Genomic DNA, 20,494 nt, shown 5'->3' on the forward strand with positions numbered 1-20,494 from the left:
TGAAAGGTCATTGGACCAGGTGAAATCTGTCCCAGACAGCTAAGATAGATAGCTGCTCCCAAAATGTTAGTGTTGTTCCTGGCCAGCATACTGGTGTTGTAAAATAGTATAATATTTTGCCCTATGTATAACTAGGCAAGTCCGTTAAGAACAAATTCTTATTTACAATGACAGCCTACCAAAAGGCAAAAGGCCTCCTGCGGGGACGGGGGCCTGGGATAAAAAATAAATAAATACAATAGGACAAAACACACATACTAGCTTGGCACACCTGTATTTGGGGAGTTTCTCTCATTCTTCTCTGCAGATCCTCTCAAGCTGTGTCAGGTTGGATAGGGAGCATCGCTGCACAGCTATTTTCAGGTCTCTCCAGAGATGTTCAAGTCCGGGCTCTGGCTGGGCCACTCAAGGACATTCAGAGACTTGTTCCGAAGCCACTCCTGCATCGTCTTGGCTGTGTGCTTAGGGTCGTTGTCCTGTAGGAAGGTGAACCTTCTCCCCAGTCTAAGGTTCTGAGTGCTCTGGAGTAAGTTTTTGATCCTGACTTGTCTCCCAGTCCCTGCCACTGTAAAACATCCCCACAGCATAATGATGCCACCACCATACTTCACCATAGGGATGGTGCCAGGTTTCCTCCAGACGTGACGATTGGCATTCAGGCCAAAGAGTTCCATCTTAGTGTCATCAGACCAGAGAATCTTGTTTCTCATGGTCAGAGAGTCCTTTAGGTGCCTTTTGGCAAACTTCAAGCGGGCTGTCATCCATCTGGCCACTCTACCATAAAGGCCTGATTAGTGGAGTGCTGCAGAGATGGATGTCCTTCTGGAAGGTTCTCCCTTCTCCACAGAGAATCTGGACTCTGTCAGAGTGACCATTGGGTTCTTGGTCACCTCCCTGACCAAGGCCCTTCTCCCCCGATCGCTCAGTTTGACCGGGCGGCTAGCTCGGTGGTTCCAAGTCTTGGTGGTTCCAAACTTCTTCCATTTAAGAATGATGGAGGCCACTGTGTTCTTTGGGACCAATGGAAACAGGATGCACCTGAGCTCATTTTCAAGTCTCATAGCAAAGGGTCTGAATACTTATGTAAATAAGGTATGCTTTTTAACATTTTTAATACATTTGCAAACATTTCTAAAAAACTATTTTTGCTTTGTCACTATGGGGTATTGTGTGTAGATTGAGGAACAATAATAATTTTATCAATTTTAGAATAAGGCTGTAACATAACAAGATGTGGAAAAGGGGAAGGGGTCTGAATACTTTTCAAATGCACTGTACATCACCTGAGTTTATCTTTCAGATACTGTATTTAGTTTGGCATTTAAACTGGTCTGATTAGAGATATCATTCTATTTGATTTAAAATATCTTTGTTATGATCACCTTCATCTTGTTCATTCACATGTCTTACCAGCCAGCCATGGTGCATATCAACGCAGCATTTAAAGACCAAGGTGAATTACAGTACAGAATCTCTCCCCTGTTTTATAGCCTCTCACTGACACTTGCCCCATTAGCTAATCTAAACTGCTGTGCAGTGTGTAAGATCCTGATGACCTGGAGTCGATTGGCCTATGGTGCTGGGTGTAATATTTTAACATGGTATAGAACGAAGGATATACAGTATGTGCTATTTACAGTGTGGTTTGACAGAGTAAACTTATGACTGCTTTTCAGCACGAAATGGTGTTCCGCTGGAAGCAGTACAGTCATTTTACTACATTTGTCTCTCCATCTTATCTCACATTAGTTTCTGACCATTTCCCTAGACCATTTCCCTTTCCCTAAACCTCCAGTAGGTGTCGGCAGTATCTCAAAAATCACCTGCCACAAATGTTTTTTCCTGTTTCTAGGGAGTTCTAATAATTATGCTCAATGGTAAAGGTAATCTTGACAAGAGACTAGATTCAAGTCACAGTAATTTAGTGCATTTTCATTAATCGAAACCTTTGAGACTTTCAATTATACTTATGTGCAAATCTTCTAATGAAATCCCACGTAATCCTTCTGAGTCTGATATCTAATCACACCTGCTCTGCGCTGCATATTAAAACAGCACAGGTTCTTCTCATCAGATCAGTGGTAAACCCAATTCTTCATCATAACACATGCAGATAAAAAATGCAGATAGTCTTGTGTGTATGTGTGTGTGTTTGTGTGTGTGTGCATGACAGACACGAGGAAGACCAGGATGACCGCTGAAGAGCTGCAATAGATGCCCTATGTGAAGTGGTGCATCCAGGAGGCCATTGTGCTTCGGGCCTCTGGAGCCATCACACACAGGGTGGTCCGACCCCTCAGGATACAAGTGGGCCCCCTGACCCCAGGCCCCCTGACCCCAGATACACTCCAAGCATCTACATCCCCTCAAAGTCAACTCTTCATTTCCTCTCCATAAAGTGTGTGTATTCTTCTCTTCCAGAACTTCATCATTCCACCATGTGACTTGTTAATGGTGTCTCTTTACTGGGCCCATCAGAAACCACAGTACTTCCCTGAACCGGAGGAGTTCAAAACTTTAAGTACTGGACCAACCATGTTTACCTTAAATTAAATGTGATATTTACCTAAAGATGAAGGGGATACTCTCAAGTCAGTCTTTAAACTTGGTGGGGCACTGTAAAAACATGGAAATGGAGTGAATTGGATATTTTAGGGCAAACCCAAACCCTCCCTTCACACACGAGTTGTTGCTATAGTATGTCTCTTGCATTTTTCATGCCTGTGTCTGGCCTCCATTTTATTAGCCTCCTGTGAGAGCCGGGCCGGAGTGCGTCAGCTCAGGCCTTCGACAGAGTTCTAATATAAAATGAATGACACACTGCGCTGCGGGGGGAGGGGGGACGTGACATTCATCACTGAAATTACCCTCCTTTTAACGCTATTTCTGTCTTTTGTGACACCTCTCCTTCTTTGGAAAATGGCTGTATGGTTTTCTGTGTCTAGACGCTGACCTAACAGAATCGCAAGGTGTGCTTTCTCCGCAAAGCCTTTTTGAAATCAGACACTGTGGCTGGATTAACAAGAAGTTTATCTTTAAAATGGTGTATAATATGTTTGAGGAATTTTAATTATGGGATTTCTGTTGTTTGAATTTGGCGACCTGCAATTTCACGCTAGCGTCCCACATATCCCAGAGAGGTTTTAAGTGCTGCCTGTCTTCCCAGTAGCCTACTTGGTGTGTAAACTGCTGATTGCTCATAACTTTCAGATGATTGCTGACACATCAACCAGGATTAAGGGGCAGGGCAATTGGTGACTTGTTTTGGTAATCAACGGATGTATTGGAAGGGGAGTGGTTTCTCCTCTCCCTAGGCAATCAAAAATTTGTACAGGGAGGTAGAATCACAGGTGGCATAGCAGTCAGACGTCTTTTGTCCTCGTCTTGTCGTGTCCCGTGTATATATCTTTTTATATATTTTTCTTCGCATATCTTTAACTTCAAAACACTCTCCTGCAACCCGCCTCACCCAATGTGGTGCAGATCTGGGGGGTTTTCTAAAGTATTATTCACCTCGAATCCGGAATCCCCCAACAGAAGCTAGCCAGCTCACTAGCTAGTAGTCAGCTAACCACTGCTAGTGGTCATCAGCTAACCTTTAGCTCGGAAAGCTCTCGCCAGTTTGTACAACGCGACTCAAACCAGAGCATACCGGGACCTATTTTCTCTCCATATCCCCGGATTGCTACCGCAAGCTCTGGACATTTTTACCTGGATCTTCGCAGCTAGCTAGCTGCTATCCGAGTGACTACTGGCTAACGTCAGTAGTCACCAATTAGCCTGAGGCTAGCCCATGCTAGACCCTTTCTCCCGGCTAGCTAAAGAGGCCCATCAGCCACTCCTGGGCTACAATACCCGGACCCCTTCTACTGCCGGTAAGGGGCACGGAACCCCGCCGATCCTTCACGACTGGACTACGACGTAATCTGCTCGAGGGGGTACTCAACTGGCCCCTACGCCGCGACGTCCCCTGAATGCTAATCCGCTAGCCGCGGCTGACCCGCTAGCTGCGGCTTGCTAGCTGTCTAGAGCATATTGGACTGTTAGCTGTATAGATCCATTGGCAAATTTCTTGGGCCACTATACCTATTTTGGACTTGGGCCCCTCTGCTACTCGGAACCCTACTAATCCATCACGACTGGTCCATCGACGTCACCGCACGCGGTGGCTAAAACGGACTTTCCTCTGTCGAGACTAAGGCCCTTTTGCTAGCCCCGGTCTGCTAGCTTGCTATCCCCGGCATGCTAGCTGTCTGAATCTCTGTGTCTCCAGCCAGCCCAACCAGTCACTGGACCCCTATTATCACCCAGCTACACATGCCTCTCCCTAATATCAATATGCCTTGTCCATTACTGTCCTGTTTAATGATTATTGTCTTATTTCACTGTAGAGCCTCTAGTCCTGCTCAATATGCCTTAACCTACTATTTAATTCCACCTCCCACATATGCAGTGACATCACCTGGTTTAAATGTCACTAGAAAAAATATCTCTCTCATCATTACTCAATGCCTAGGTTGACCTCCAATGTACTCACATCCTACCATACCCTTATCTCACGCCCAGAAACCTGCTCCTTTTACTCTCTGCTCTAAACACACTAGACGACCAGTCCTGATAGCCTTTAGCCGTACCCTCATCCTACTCCTCCTCTGTTCCTCTGGTGATGTAGAGGTTAATCCAGGCCCTGCAGTGCCTATCTCCACTCCTTCTCCTCAGGTGCTCTCTTTTGTTGACTTCTGTAACCGTAAAAGCCTTGGTTTCATGCATGTTAACATTAGAAGCCTCGTCCCTAAGTTTGTTTTATTCACTGTTTTAGCACACTCTGCCAACCCGGATGTCCTAGCCGTGTCTGAATCCTGGCTTAGGAAGTCAACCAAAAACCCTGAAATTTCCATCCCTAACTATAACATTTTCCGACAAGATAGAACTGCCAAAGGGGGCGGTGTTGCAATCTACTGCAGAGATAGACTGCAGAGTTTTGTCTTACTATCCATGTCTGTACCCAAACAATTAAAACTTCTACTTTTAAAGATCCATCGTTCCAGAAACAAGTCTCTCACCGTTGTCGCTTGCTATAGACCACCCTCTGCCCCCAGCTGTGCCCTGGACACCATATGTGAATTGATTGCCCCCCATCTATCTTCAGAGCTCGTGCTGCTAGGTGACCTAACCTGAGACATGCTTAACACCCCGGCCGTCCTACAATCTAAGCTTGATGCCCTCAATCTCACACAAATGATCAATGAACCCACCAGGTACAACCCCAAATCCGTAAACACGGGCACCCTCATAGATATCATCCTAACCAACTTGCCCTCCAAATACACCTCTGCTGTTTTCAACCAAGATCTCAGCGATCACTGCCTCATTGCCAGCATCCGTAATGGGTCTGCGGTCAAACGACCAACCCTCATCACTGTCAAACGCACCTTAAAACACTTCAGCGAGCAGGCCTTTCTAATCAACCTGGCCAGGGTATCCTGGAAAGATATTGACCTCTTCCCGTCAGTAGAAGATGCCTGGTTATTCTTTAAAAGTGCCTTCCTCACCATCTTAAATAAGCATGCCCTATTCAAAAAATGTAGAACCAGGAACAGATATAGCCCTTGGTTCTCTCCAGACCTGACTGCCCTCGACCAGCACATAAACATCCTGTGGCGTTCTGCATTAGCATCGAACAGCCCCCGTGATATGCAACTTTTCAGGGAAGTTAGGAACAAATATACACAGGCAGTTAGGAAAGCTAAGGCTAGCTTTTTCAAGCAGAAATTTGCATCCTGTAGCACCAACTCCAAAAAGTTCTGGGACACTGTAAAGTCCATGGACAATAAGAGCACCTCCTCCCAGCTGCCCACTGCACCGAGGCTAGGAAACACTGTCACCACCAAAAAATTCACTATAATTGAGAATCTCAATAAGCATTTTTCTACGGCTGGCCATGCTTTCCACCTGGCTACCCCTACCCCGATCAACAGCCCTCCACCCCCCACAGCAACTCGCCCAAACCTTCCCCACTTCTCCTTCACCCAAATCCAGATAGCTGATGTTCTGAAAGAGCTGCAAAATCTGGACCACTACAAATCAGCCGGGCTAGACAATCTGACACCTCTCTCTAAAATGATCTGCCAAAATTGTTGCAACCCCTATTACTAGCCTGTTCAACCTCTCTTTTATATTGTCTGAGATTCCCATAGATTGGAAAGCTGCCGCGGTCATCCCCCTCTTCATAGGAGGAGACACTCTAAACCCAAACTGCTACAGACCTATATCCATCCTGCCCTGCCTTTCTAAGGTCTTCGAAAGCCAAGTTAACAAACAGATTACCGACCATTTCGAATCCCACCGTACCTTCTCCACTATGCAATCTGGTTTCCGAGCTGGTCATGGGTGCACCTCAGCCACGCTCAAGGTCCTAAACGATATCATAACCGCCATTGATAAGAGACAGTACTGTGCAGCCGTATTCATCGACCTGGCTAAGGCTTTCGACTCTGTCAATCACAACATTCTTATGGGCAGACTCAACAGCCTTGGTTTCTCAAATGATTGCCTCGCCTGGTTCACCAACTACTTCTCTGATAGAGTTCAGTGTGTCAAATCGGAGGACCTGTTGTCCGGACCTCTGGCAGTCTCTATGGGGGTGCCACACGGTTCAATTCTCGGGCCGACTCTCTTCTCTGTATACATCAATGATGTCGCTCTTGCTGCTGGTGATTCTTTGATCCACCTGTACGCAGACGACACCATTCTGTATACCTCTGGCCATTCTTTGGACACTGTGTTAACTAACCCCCAGACGAGCTTCAATGCCATACAACTCTCCTTCCGTGGCCTCCAACTGCTCTTGAATGCAAGTAAAACTAAATGCATGCTCTTCAACTGATCGCTGCCCGCACCTGCCCGCCCGTCCAGCATCACTACTCTGGACGGTTCTGACTTAGAATATGTGGACAACTACAAATACCTAGGTGTCTGGTTAGACTGTAAACTCTCCTTCCAGACTCACATTAAACATCTCCAATCCAAAATTAAATCTAGAATTGGTTTCCTATTTCGCAACAAAGCATCCTTCACTCATGCTGCTAAACATACCCTTGTAAAACTGACCATCCTACTGATCCTTGACTTTGGCGTTGTCATTTACAAAATAGCCTCCAACACTCTAAACAACAAATTGGATGCAGTCTATGACAATGCCATCCATTTTGTCACCAAAGCCCCATATACTACCCACCACTGCGACCTGTATGCTCTCATTGGCTGGCCCTCGCTTCATACTCGTCACCAAACCCACTGGCTCCAGGTCATCTACAAGTCTCTGCTTGGTAAAGGCCTTATCTCAGCTCACTGGTCACCATAGCAGCACCCACTTGTAGCACGCGCTCCAGCAGGTATATCTCACTAGTCACCCCCAAAGCCAATTCTTCCTTTGGCCGTCTCTCCTTCCAATTCTCTGCTGCCAATGACTGGAACGAACTGCAAAAATCACTAAAGCTGGAGACTCTTACCTCCCTCACTAGCTTTAAACACCAGCTGCCAGAGAAGCTCACAGATCACTGCACCTGTACACAGCTCATCTGTAAATAGCCCATCCAATCTACCTCATCCCCATGCTGTATTTATTTATTTATCTTGCTCCTTTGCACCCCAGTATCTCTACTTGCACAGTCATCTTCTGCACATTCTACCATTCCAGTGTTTAATTGCTATATTGTAATTACTTCGCCACCATGGCCTATTTATTGCCTTACATCTCTTATCCTACCTCATTTGCACATGCTGTATATATATTTCTGTGTTATTGATTGTATGTTTGTTTATCCCATGTGTAACTCTGTGTTGTTGTATCTGTCGAACTGCTTTGCTTTATCTTGGCCAGGTCGCAGTTGCAAATGAGAACTTGTTCTCAACTAGCCTACCTGGTTAAATAAAGCTGAAATAAAAAGGTGTGTTCTTCACATCTGATAGGCAATAAGCAATTAGTGTTAGTACTTCAGTCTCCCCTGGTTTCTGAGCGGCAGAATTCCATGCTGTCAATTTTCCACTCAAGCTTAACATTGTTGTCTTCTATTGCCCACCATGTGCCCTTGGAGAGTTCCTCAATGAGCCTGAAACCTCTTGAAAGCTAATTTCCTGACGATGGCTCACTGCTCTTCATTCTTGGCGACTTCAACCTCCCGAAGTATGCCTTGGATTTCTTTCTTTCCAACTCTCTCTTTCCCCTCCTTGTCTCTTTTGACCTTATCCTTTCCCAATCCCCTCCAACTCACCATGCAGGTAATATGCTGGGCCTAATCTTACTAGAGGCTGTTAGCCTATTAATCTCACTGCAGCCCCCCTCCAGGTCTCTGATCACTACTTTTTATTTTCTGTCTCCCTTTCCTCCAACCTTAGCCACTTAAACCCTACCCAGATGGTAATGCGCCGTCACAATCTTCACTCTCTCTCTCCTCTTCTATCCTTTCATTTCTCCCCTCTGCTAAATCCTTCTCCCTCCTGATTCGCACTGTCCGCTTTCCTCCCGGCCGGCTCGGCCCTCCCCTCCCCTCCTGCTCCGTGGCTGAGAGACTCATTGCGAGCTTACAGAACATGGTTGAGGCCAGCTGAGGAAAACTAAACTTCCCGAGGACCTATCATCCTTTCACTCCCTTATTACCTTCTCTTCCTCTGTGTCCACTGCTAATGCTACTTTCTCAGCCTCCCACACGCACAGAACTACCCCAACGCCTTAACATCTTTCTCTCTCTATCCAGATGAAATCCTGCGACTAGTGAGGTCTGGCTGCCCAACAACCTTACCACTCAACCACTCCTTTCCTCAAGAAATCAACAGTTGACTCATCTGACATCAACTGCTTCAAGCAGACCACCATAGTCCCTGTGCCCAAGAACATAAAGTCAACCTGCCTAAATGGCTCCAGACCCGTAGCACTCACGTCCGTAGCCATGAAGTGCTTTGAAAGGCTGGTAATGGCTCACATCAACACCATTATCCCAGAAACCCTCGACCCACTCCAATTTGCATACCGCCCAAACAGATCCACAGATGATGCAATCTCTATTGCACTCCACACTGCCCTTTCCCACCTGGACAAAAGGAACACCTATGTGAGATGGCTGTTCATTGACTACAGCTCAGCGTTCAACACCATAGTACCCTCAAAGCTCATCACCAACCTAAGGAACCTGGGACTAAACACCTCCCTCTGCAACTGGATCCTGGACTTCCTGATGGGCCGCCCCCAGGTGGTGAGGGTAGGTGACAACACATCTGCCACGCTGATCCTCAACACTGGAGCTCCACAGGGGTGCGTGCTCAGTCCCATCCTGTACTCCCTGTTCACCCACGACTGCATGGCCAGGCACGACTCCAACACCATCATTAAGTTTGCTGACGACACAACAGTGGTAGGCATGATCACCGACAACGACGAGACAGCCTATAGGGAGGAGGTCAGAGACCTGGCCGGGTGGTGCCAGAATAACAACCTATCCCTCAATGTAACCAAGACTAAGGAGATGATTGTGGACTACAGGAAAAGTAGCACCGAGCACGTCCCCATTCTCATCGATGGGGCTGTAGTGGAGCAGGTTGAGAGCTTCAAATTCCTTGGCGTCCACATCAACAACAAACTAGATTGGTCCAAACACACCAAGACAGTTGTGAAGAGGGCACAACAAAGCCTATTCCCCCTCAGGAAACTAAAAAGATTTGGCATGGGTCCTGAGATCCTCAAAAGGTTCTACAGCTGCAACATCGAGAGGATCCTGACCGGTTGCATCACTTCCTGGTACGGCAATTGATCGGCCTCCGACCGCAAGGCACTTCAGAGGGTAGTGCGTACGGCCCAGTACATAACTGGAGCTAAGCTGCCTGCCATCCAGGACCTCTACATCAGGCGGTGTCAGAGGAAGGCCCTAAAAATTGTCAAAGACTCCAGCCACCCCAGTCATAGACTGTTCTCTCTACTACCGCATGGCAAGCGGTACCGGAGTGCCAAGTCTAGGACAAAAAGGCTTCTCTACAGTTTTTACCTCCAAGCCATAAGACTCCTGAACAGGTAACCAAATGGTTACCCGGACTATTTGCATTGTGTGCCCCCCCAACCCCTCTTTTACGCTGCTGCTACTCTCTGTTTATCTTATATGCATAGTCACTTTAACTATACATTCATGTACATACTACCTAAATTGGCCCGACCAACCAGTGCACCCGCACATTGGCTAACCGGGCTATCTGCATTGTGTCCCACCACCCGCCAACCCCTCTTTTTACGCTTCTGCTACTCTCTGTTCATCATATATGCATAGTCACTTTTACAATACCTACATGTACATACTACCTCAATAAGCCAGACCTACAGGTGTCTGTATATAGCCTTGCTACTATTTTTTCAAATGTCTTTGTGCTGTTGTTTTATTTCTTTACTTACCTACACACACACACACACACACACACACACATACCTTTTTTTTCTCGCAAAATTGGTAAGTAAGGATTTCACTGTTATACCTGTTGTATTCGGCGCACGTGACAAATAAACTTTGATTTGTATCCCTTTTTCTTTCCATAACACTTGAGCGTGCGGTCTCTGTTCTGAGAGAGATAACAAGAAAGTTGATCAATCTAACCCGTCAGGCTTCAAGACAGGTCACTCAACCGAGACTGCTCTTCTCAAGGTCACGCAGGCTCTCCGCACTGTCAAAGCTGACTCCCTCTCCTCTGTTTTCATCCTGGTAGATCTATCCGCTGCCTTCGACATCAGATCCTACTCTCCACCCTCTCAGGACTGGGTGTCTGAAGCTCTGCACACTCTTGGATTATATCCTACCTAGCAGGCTGCTCCTACCAGATCACCTCTCACTAGTGGTGTCCCGCAGGACTCAGTTTTAGGCCCTCTTGTCTTCTCTCTATACACCAAGTCACTCGGCTCTATCATATCCTCACATGGTCTCTCCTACCATTGCTATGAAAATGACACTCTACTTTTCTCCTTCCCCCCCTTCTGACATGCCTCTCTGCCTGCTTGGCAGATATCTCAGCTTGGATGTCGGTCCACCATCTCAAGCTCAACCACGACAAGACGGAGCTGCTTTCCTCCCTGGGAAGGCCTGCCTGCTCAATGAGCTCTCCATCATGGTTGACAACTCCAGTGTTGGCCTCACAGAGTGCAAAGAACCTTGGCGTGACCCTGGACAACACCCTGTCGTTCTATGCAAACATCAAAACAGTGACACGCTCCTGCAGGTTCATGCTCTACAACATCCGTAGAGTACGACCCTACCTCACACAGATAGTGGCGCAGATCCTAATCCATGCACTTGTCATCTCCCGTCTGGACTACTGAAACACGCTGTTTGCTGGGCTTCCCGCTTGTGCTATCAAATCCCTGTAAGTTATTCAGAACGCTGCAACCCTCCTGGTTTTCAATCTTCCTAAGTTCTCGGATATCACCCCGCTCCTCCGTACACTCCACTGGCTTCCAGTTGAAGCTTACATCCACTACAAGACTATGATGCTTACCTACGGAGCAGCAAGAGGAACTGCCCCTCCCTACCCTCAAGCTATGCTCAAACCCTACACCCCAATCTGAGCACTCCTTTCTGCCACCTCTGGTCTCTTGGCCCTCCCACCCCCTACGGGAGGGCAGCTCCCACTCAGCCCAGTCCAAGCTATTCTCTGTCCTGCCATCCCAATGGTGGAACCAGGTCCCCTTAAACTAGGACAGCAGAGTCCCTGCCCATCTTCCGAAAGCACCTGAAACCCACCCCACCTTCTAGCTCTGACTTTGCTGATAGCTACAGCGCATTTGGAAAGTATTCAGATCCCTTGACTTTTCACATTGTGTTACGTTACAGCCTTAATTCTAAAATGTATTAAATTGTTTTTTCACCCTCAATCTGCACACAATACCCCATAATGACAAAGCAAAAACAGATTTTATACATTGTGAGTGTGTATGTATGTATATATATAAACTGAAAAATCACATGATGATGGCGCCGGAGGGTAAGGCTGCCGTCTTATCGGCTCTCAACCAATCATGCAATTTTTTCCCCCGGCATTGTCCGTAACTTGTTTTGTACATAATGTTGCTGCTACCGTCTCTTATGACCGAAAATAGCTTTTGGATATCAGAACTGGGATTACTCACCTCAAATTGGACAAGGAATTCTTCAATGAGACGGCCGCGAGGGACATACTGCAGACACCTGACCAGGCCCCGATCCCCGTGATTCGCTGGAGAAGGAAATGTAAATTGAGGCAAAAGATCCGGGTGCCTTGCGAGGATCAGGCGACGAGTGGGTAATCTACCTTTGCCTTCCATTCTGTTTGCTAACGTTCAATCACTGGTAAATATAAGGGATGAACTGAAATCACACATCCTACCAACTGGACATTAAAAACTGTAATATCTTATGTTTCACCGAGTCGTGGCTGAACGACAACATTAAGAACAAACAGCTGGCAGGTTATACACTATCGGCAAAACAGAACAGCAGCCTCTGGTAAGACACGGAGCTGGGGCCTATGCATTTATGTAAACAACAGCTGGTGCATGATATCTAAGGAAGTCTAAAAGTTTTCCTCGCTTGAGGTAGAGTATCTCATGATAAGCTGCAGACCACACTATCTAGTTTATCTATCTAGTCTATCTAGTTTATCTGTATTTTTAATAGCTGTCTACATACCACCACAGAGTGAAGATGGCACTAAAACTGCACTCAATGAGCTGTATTCCACCATAAGCAAACAGGAAAACGCTAACCCAGAGCTCCTGGTGGCCGGTGACTTTAATGCAGGGAAACTTAAATCAGTTTTACCTAATTTCTATCAGCATGTTAAATGTGCAACCAGAGGGAAAATAATTCTAGACCACCTATACTCCACACACAGAGACGCATTCAATTTGGCAAATCTGACCATAATTCTATCCTCCTGATTCCTGCTTACAAGCAAAAATTAAAGCAGGAAGCACCAGTGACTCGGTCTATAAAAAAGTGGTCAGATGAAGCAGATGCTAAACTACAGGATTGTTTTGCTAGCACAGACTGGAATATGTTCTGGGATTCTTTCGATGGCATTGAGGAGTACACCACATCAGTCACTGGCTTTATCAATAAGTGCATCGAGGACGTCGTCCCCACAGTGACTGTACTGTACGTACATACCTCAACCAGAAGCCATGGATTACAGGCAACATTTGCACCGAGCTAAAGGTCGTGCAAATCGTAATACACCGGCTCTATTACAGACTACAAAGGGAAGTATAACCGAGAGCTGCCAAGTGACACGAGCCTACCAGACGAGCTGAATAATTTCTATGCTCGCTTTGAGGCAAGTAACACTGAAACATGCATGAGAGCATCAGCTGGTCTGGATGACTGTGTGATCACGCTCTCCGCAGCCAATGTAAGTAAGACCTTTAAACAGGTCAACATTCACAAGGCCGCAGGGCCAGACAGATTACCAGGATGTGTACTCCAAGCATGCACTGTCCAACTGGCAGGTGGCTTCACTGACATTTTCAACCTCTCCCTGTCTGAGTCTGTAATACCAACATGTTTCAAGCAGACCACCATAGTCCCTGTGCCCAAGAACACTAAGGTAACTTGCCATGAAATGCTTTGAAAGGCTGGTCATGGCTCACATCAACACAATTATCCCAGAAACCCTAGACCCACTCCAATTTGCATACTGCACCAACAGATCCACAGGTGATGCACTCGCTATTGCACTCCACACTGCCCTTTCCCACCTGGACAAAAGGAACATCTATGTGAGAATGCTACTCATTGACTACGCTGACTACTTAATGGTTCAACACCATAGTGCCCTCAAAGCTCATCACTAAGCTAAGGACCTTGGGACTAAACACCTCCCTCTGCAACTGGATCCTAGACTTCCCTGACGGGCCGCCCCCTAGGTGGTAAGGGTAGGTAACAACATATCCGCCACACTGATCCTCAACACGGGGGCCCCTCAGGGGTGTGTGCTCAGCCCCCTGTTCACTCATGACTTCATGGCCAGGCACAACTCCAACACCATCATTAAGTTTGCTGATGACACAACAATGATAGTACTGATCATCGACAACGATGAGACAGCCTATAGGGAGGAGGTCTGAGACCTGATCGTGTGGTGCAAGGACAACAACCTCTCCCTCAATGTGATCAAGACAAAGGAGAATATTGTGGAATAGAAGAAAAGGAGGACTGAGCACACCCCCATTCTCATTGGCGGGGCTGTAGTGGAGCAGGTTGAGAGCTTCAAGTTCCTTGGCGTCCACATCACCAACAAACTAAAATGGTCCAAGCACATCAAGACAGTCGTGAAGGTTTTACAGCTGCACCATCGAGAGCATCCTGACGGGTTGCATCACTGCCTGGTATGGCAACTGCTAGGCCTCCAACCACAAGGCACTACAGAGTGTAGTGCGTACGGCCCAGTACATCACTGGGGCCAAGCTTCCTGCCATCCAGGACCTCTATACCAGGCAGTGTCAGAGGAAGGCCCTAAAAATTGCAAAAGACTCCAGCCACCCTAGTCATTGACTGTTCTCTCTTCTACCGCACGGCAAGCAATAGCGGAGCGCCATGGCTAGATCCAAGAAGCTTCTAAACAGCTTCTACCACCAAGCCATAAGACTCTTGAACAGCTAATCAAATGGCTACCCAGATTATTTTCACCCCCCTACGCTGCTGCTACTCTGTTATTATCTATGCATAGTCACTTTAATAACCCTACCTGCATATACATAATTACCTCAATTACCTCGACTCCGGTGCCCCCCACACATTGACTCTGCACCGGTAACCCCTGTATATAGCCCTGCTATTGTTATTTACTGCTGCTCCTTAATTATTTGTTTTTCTTATCTCATGTCCAATCAATAGAATTTACCACAGGTGGACTCCAATCAAGTTGTAGAAACATCTCAAGGATGATCAATGGAAACAGGATGCATATGAGCTCAATTGAGTCTCATTGCAAATGTTCTGAATACTTATGTAAATAATGTATTCCTGTTTTTATTTTATTTTTTATAAATGTGCTAATTATAGCCTGTTTCTGCTTTGTCTTTATGGGGTTTTGTGAGTAGATTGATGAGGAAAAAAGTGTATTTAATACATTTTAGAATAAGGCTATAACGTAAAACAAAATGTGGAAAAAGGGAAGGGCTCTGAATAATTTCCGAATGCGCTGTACTTTATTGAGGAAAATTGTACTTACTATGCCTGTGATATGTGTTTGTCCCACCTAGCTATCTTAAGATGACTGTACTAACTGTAAGTCACTCTTGATAAGAGCATCTGCTAAATGACTCAAATGAAAAATATCACTTTCTCCCTCGCTCATCTCCCTTAAAAACAGACTAAATATTTCACGCACCACATGCACACAGTACGCTGTTGCAGTATACATGGATACGTTTGAGAGCATTGGTCAATTATGCTATTTCTCATGCTGCACCAGTGAGGGAGCTTGAAAATCATGCTCTTTGCACACCATGCTCTTTGAAGTCGGTGGCACTTTAGAGCACGACTTTCAATCTTTTAGTACGGAATGGTTTGAAATGACAGGTTGAAATCCATTCACTGCTCTCAACGTAAAATGAAAACATTCAAAGCAATCCAAGCTTCCCTGTTCATGTGACTTTAACATAGTATAGGTCTGTCTTAAGACCTTTGCTACGATATACTGTATATATATATACACTGCTCAAAAAAATAAAGGGAACACTTAAACAACACAATGTAACTCCAAGTCAATCACACTTCTGTGAAATCAAACTGTCCACTTAGGAAGCAACACTGATTGACAATAAATTTCACATGCTGTTGTGCAAATGGAATAGACAAAAGGTGGAAATTATAGGCAATTAGCAAGACACAGCAAACCTTTTTGCCACAGCTCGCATTGATTTGCCATCCTGGATGAGCTGCACTACCTGAGCCACTTGTGTGGGTTGTAGACTCCGTCTCATGCTACCACTAGAGTGAAAGCACCGCCAGCATTCAAAAATGACCAAAACATCAGCCAGGAAGCATAGGAACTGAGAAGTGGTCTGTGGTCACCACCTGCAGAACCACTCCTTTATTGGGGGTGTCTTGCTAATTGCCTATAATTTCCACCTTTCTATTCCATTTGCACAACAGCATGTGAAATTTATTGTCAATCAGTGTTGCTTCCTAAGTGGACAGTTTGATTTCACAGAAGTGGGATTGACTTGGAGTTACATTGTGTTGTTTAAGTGTTCCCTTTATTTTTTTGAGCAGTATATATATATAAGCTGATGTTTTTTCTAAAATAAAATCTCTTCACACTTCCCACAGGAACGATGGGAGAAACCGGATTTAGTATAGAATGTCTTGGAAGTGCTCGTGGCATTTAGACGAGGCCCAAACCAGTGCCCAAGAAGGTTAGAAAAACAGACATGATGTTTTGTCTTCAGAACACACACTAGAGTAGCTACTACAATACTGTTAGTATTTCTTCTATGAATAACTTGTCTGTTCACCTTCAGAGAAGTAGTACTCAATCTGTCAGACACTGAATAAAGCTGGCTTCGCATTAGCATGAAATGGGTATTTAGGCATCAGATTGAATATGGCTTCAATGTTTTATTTTGGGGGTTGTTTTGTTGTACACCAGTAAAATAAGCAGTGAAAGCTATTTGTGAAGATCAAGTTGTTTACAGTAAGTGGCTGATCGATGAGCATGGTATAGAATAGTCTGGTCTGGTGATGCCTTCTAAAGGGCATGCAATCTTCTGTCTCCCCTCTGGCTGTCTGCTTTTAAAATGTCATCCCTCCAGGCCATTAAAAGCAACAGTTGGAACAGGAACTGGCTAGACTGAACACAGTTTATCACACACAACATAAGAGTCACTTTCACAAGACAATAACTTATGGGAATGTTCAATAACTTCTTCCAATTGAAAATGTTATTTTTCTCAGTGAAACTGTTCAATGGTTTCAATCATGTTAGTCCAACATGCTTGAAACTTCTTCAGGAGGAAATTAAGTCAATGTCACAAATCCTCCTAGCCAGTGCTTCAAATTGACATCTCAACACTTGAGTGCCCTTCAGCTTTCTGAATGAGGGGCATTGCCAATATCACACAGAGCAGAGGCATATTGCTTAGCCTGGTGTGTCTTAGTCTGTCCTCCAGCCTCCTGCTGTGTCTGTGTGATTCTGGGGAGGTGGCTGGCTCTGGGTTTGTATTGTTCATTTGGCTGTGCTGCGTTGTTGCGTCTAAATGTCAACCCTCCGGGGCCTGGCTAGGTCATTGGTGGTAAACCCAGAGGACAGACCGGCCAGGGGCGGCGTGACGTTAGCTGGGAAAAGATCAGGACATGGGGAGACGTTCCCAGCTGCACAGCAGTTGGACTGACCTTTGACCCCCTTCCTTAGGACACAACTAGACACAGACAGTCATACACAATGCATATTAAGACTCACTGAAAAGAAAGGAAATTTCCAGTGCAAAAAAGTGTGAAGTGTAAAAAAGAACAAAACTACATACATACATACATACATACATACATACATACATACATACATACATACATACATACATACATACAGGCACAAGGGCGTTGAATTACAAATGTTTACAGCAACACTGAAAAAAGACATTGTGAATACTGGCTTACTGATGTGGTGTGAAACACATAGACCATTTGTTTTCACTACTACTGTAATGAACTATCTTCTGTCCTTGAGTATGTGCCTCTGTATTAAGTCAAACAAAAAAGTATGATTTGTCAGTTGCATTAAACAGGCAGGCTACAAAGTTAGCCTTAGCTGTAGCCTAATAGCACTGACCCTCCACTGAGTCATTGTCATGCTGGAGCATCCTACATCTCAGTGGTTAATTCACACAGGATGCTGCTGAAATGTTCACTTAGCCAGGGTATGGCGGCGGGAGGGGAGGAGAGAGAGGGGAGGGAGAGGCACAGAAATAACTTTGGGGAGCATGCCGTGCATGACACTCCCATATTTCATTTTCCCCCTCCGCCAGTCTAATTTGATTCTGATGATTTTAGGAGATTGGCCTTGAGCCTGCGTCACTGACACAATGCCCCGGTATGACTCACAGCAGTCACAGGGTGCTACTGAACACAGCAGACACCCCACTGCTGATGCTTCTGCCCCTTCTCTTTCCCTGGTTCTCATGCTGTTTCCTTTTTGCATTCCTTCTCTTTTCCCAACCTTTTTCTTCTGTTCTCTTTATGTCTCTTTCCCTTGACCCCTGTTTGTTTTTCTCTCTCAATCTCACTTTGTAGTCGGAGTATTGGGGCCGTTTTAGCTGTGTATGTAAATGCAAGGGGAGGTCAAATGCCACATTAGAATCAAACGAGCACCAGTCATATACACCTTCGATTTCCTCTCTTTTTGTTGTGACAGTTATGGAGTAGCAGGGAATGGAACCTCCATTGTGTCTAATAACCTGTTGACATGCTAACAAAGAGAGCATCTCAAAGGATTATCTCTCAGTAAGAGAGACAGAACAAAAGGATGACTGGATCCTATCACATTACCTCGAGTGTCTGTTACTCTCTCTGTGTCTGTTAGGTTAGTTTGGCATCACTGTGTTGTTTGGAGAAATGAACATGTTAATAATGTATTTTCTTAATTGTATCTACAGGTGGTATGCCATAATGAACTCCACATGTTTGTTGACTTGATTTTATTCAGGTATGATTTCACGCTCATGGACCCGTTGCCTAAACCTGTACGTTTGCAGACCAGTTTCTAATTTTATGGGACTTTGAAAGCATAAATGAGTTTGAATACCAATATTGAAGTCTCTGAAGTGAAATACTGTAGCATACCAATACCTCATACCTATCCTTGTCTCCTCTCCCAGAGCAATCTCCCTTTGGTAGGGACCCAGCAGCCTGCCACATGAGGGTGCTGTGCTCTACAATCCTGCCCAAACCCCTGACAAAATAAAAAAAGACAAGGGGATGGTTTTATTAATGGAGCTACTTTCAGGAAGTTACTTTAAAGAAGAGCTCAGTAAAAAAGTTATGATATTTTAAAGCACTTACGTAGCATCCTATATATTGATTATTTTTCTGAAAATGCAGGAGATTGTGGAACGGTCTTCAAATGAATTGGCCTTAAGATGATAAACTAATATCTCCTCCCTTTATTTATCCTTTTCATGCGTCCAAGAGTGGTTTTAACCCCATGGTGCTACCCTTCCTGCCCGGTTTAACCCCTGATTATGTATTTGTACAGACCAGTGGCGGTCAGTGCCGTTTATGATGAGGAAGAACAATAATTATTTTCATGAGCAAAAAAAAGACAATCTCCCTCTCCCCATTTTTTGAAGAAATTAATTTGTTGAAAACTGTTCAACTGTCTCTCTCTCTTTCTTTGAGTCAACTACTCACCACATTTTATGCACTGCAGTGCTAGCCAACTGTAGCTTATGCTTTCAGTACTAGATTCATTCTCTGATCCTTTGATTGAGAGGATAACATGTCAGTTCAGGCTGCAAGAGCTCTGATAGGTAGGCGGATGTTCTCCAGAAGTTGTCATAATTATTGTGTAAGTCTATGGAAGCGGGTGAGAACCAAGAGCCTCCTATGTTTTGTATTGAAGTCAATGTACCCAGAGGAGGAGAGAAGCCAGCTGTCCTCCAGCTACACCATGGTGCTACCCTACAGAGTGCTGTTGAGGCTACTGTAGACCTTCATTGCAGAACAATGTGTTTTAAATCAATTATTTGGTGACATGAAATTATTTAGCATAGTTTTTATCTAAAAAGGATAACTTTTTCAATGTTTAACTTAAAAATAAAATAAAAATCACTGAGGAGGATGGTCCTCCCTTCCTCCTCTGAGGAGTGTCCACTGGTACAGACATTGATCAGTATTTTGTGATGTAATAAAATATAAGAGTATTTGTATTATTCTGATCCACACAGAATATTAACTGCACAGGGCATGAGTATGAAACTTAGGTATTGGCTAAATGCACTGCGTTATTGCCATGTACCCTACTTACCATCATATGGCATCATACATCAGTTTATGAAAAAAGTCTAAGGTTGCTTTGTTCAATATTCCTTTGCCTATAATATTAAGACAATCCTATAACTGGGTTGTCTTGATAAAGACACTGATATTTTTTACACCATTTGATGTAGGTTAAAGTTGACCTGTTCTTGTTAGTATTATAGACCATTTCAGGCCCAGCCTACTCTTAAATGCTGAAGCTATTCTGAAATGTGCGTGTGTTGATTGATGTAATTATAGTAGGCCTACAAAGGGCTTCCATCGATCAGCCCATGAGATCACCAGTAATGTCCATTAGTGGACAGTGGTCTATTGTAATAGTTATGTATCTGCCAGGTCACAGGTTTAGACTTGTTTCCAAGAGGAAAGATGCCTGCCTAATGAAATGGTCCTATTGAAAACACTGAGTGAAGATAGAGGTTGATTAGATTAGAAAGTTAGGCTACTGGACACAT

The 20,494-nt window shown here is 45.0% G+C and overlaps 1 pseudogene; it reads left to right on the forward strand.

Moving 5' to 3' along the window:
- The first annotated feature begins 1,401 nt into the window (after nucleotides 1–1,401).
- On the forward strand, nucleotides 1,402–18,922 carry LOC129817110 (24-hydroxycholesterol 7-alpha-hydroxylase-like; annotated as a pseudogene).
- The last annotated feature ends 1,572 nt before the right edge of the window (nucleotides 18,923–20,494 follow it).

This window comes from Salvelinus fontinalis, chromosome 20 (genome assembly GCF_029448725.1).
Source record: "Salvelinus fontinalis isolate EN_2023a chromosome 20, ASM2944872v1, whole genome shotgun sequence".
NCBI lineage: Eukaryota > Metazoa > Chordata > Actinopteri > Salmoniformes > Salmonidae > Salvelinus > Salvelinus fontinalis.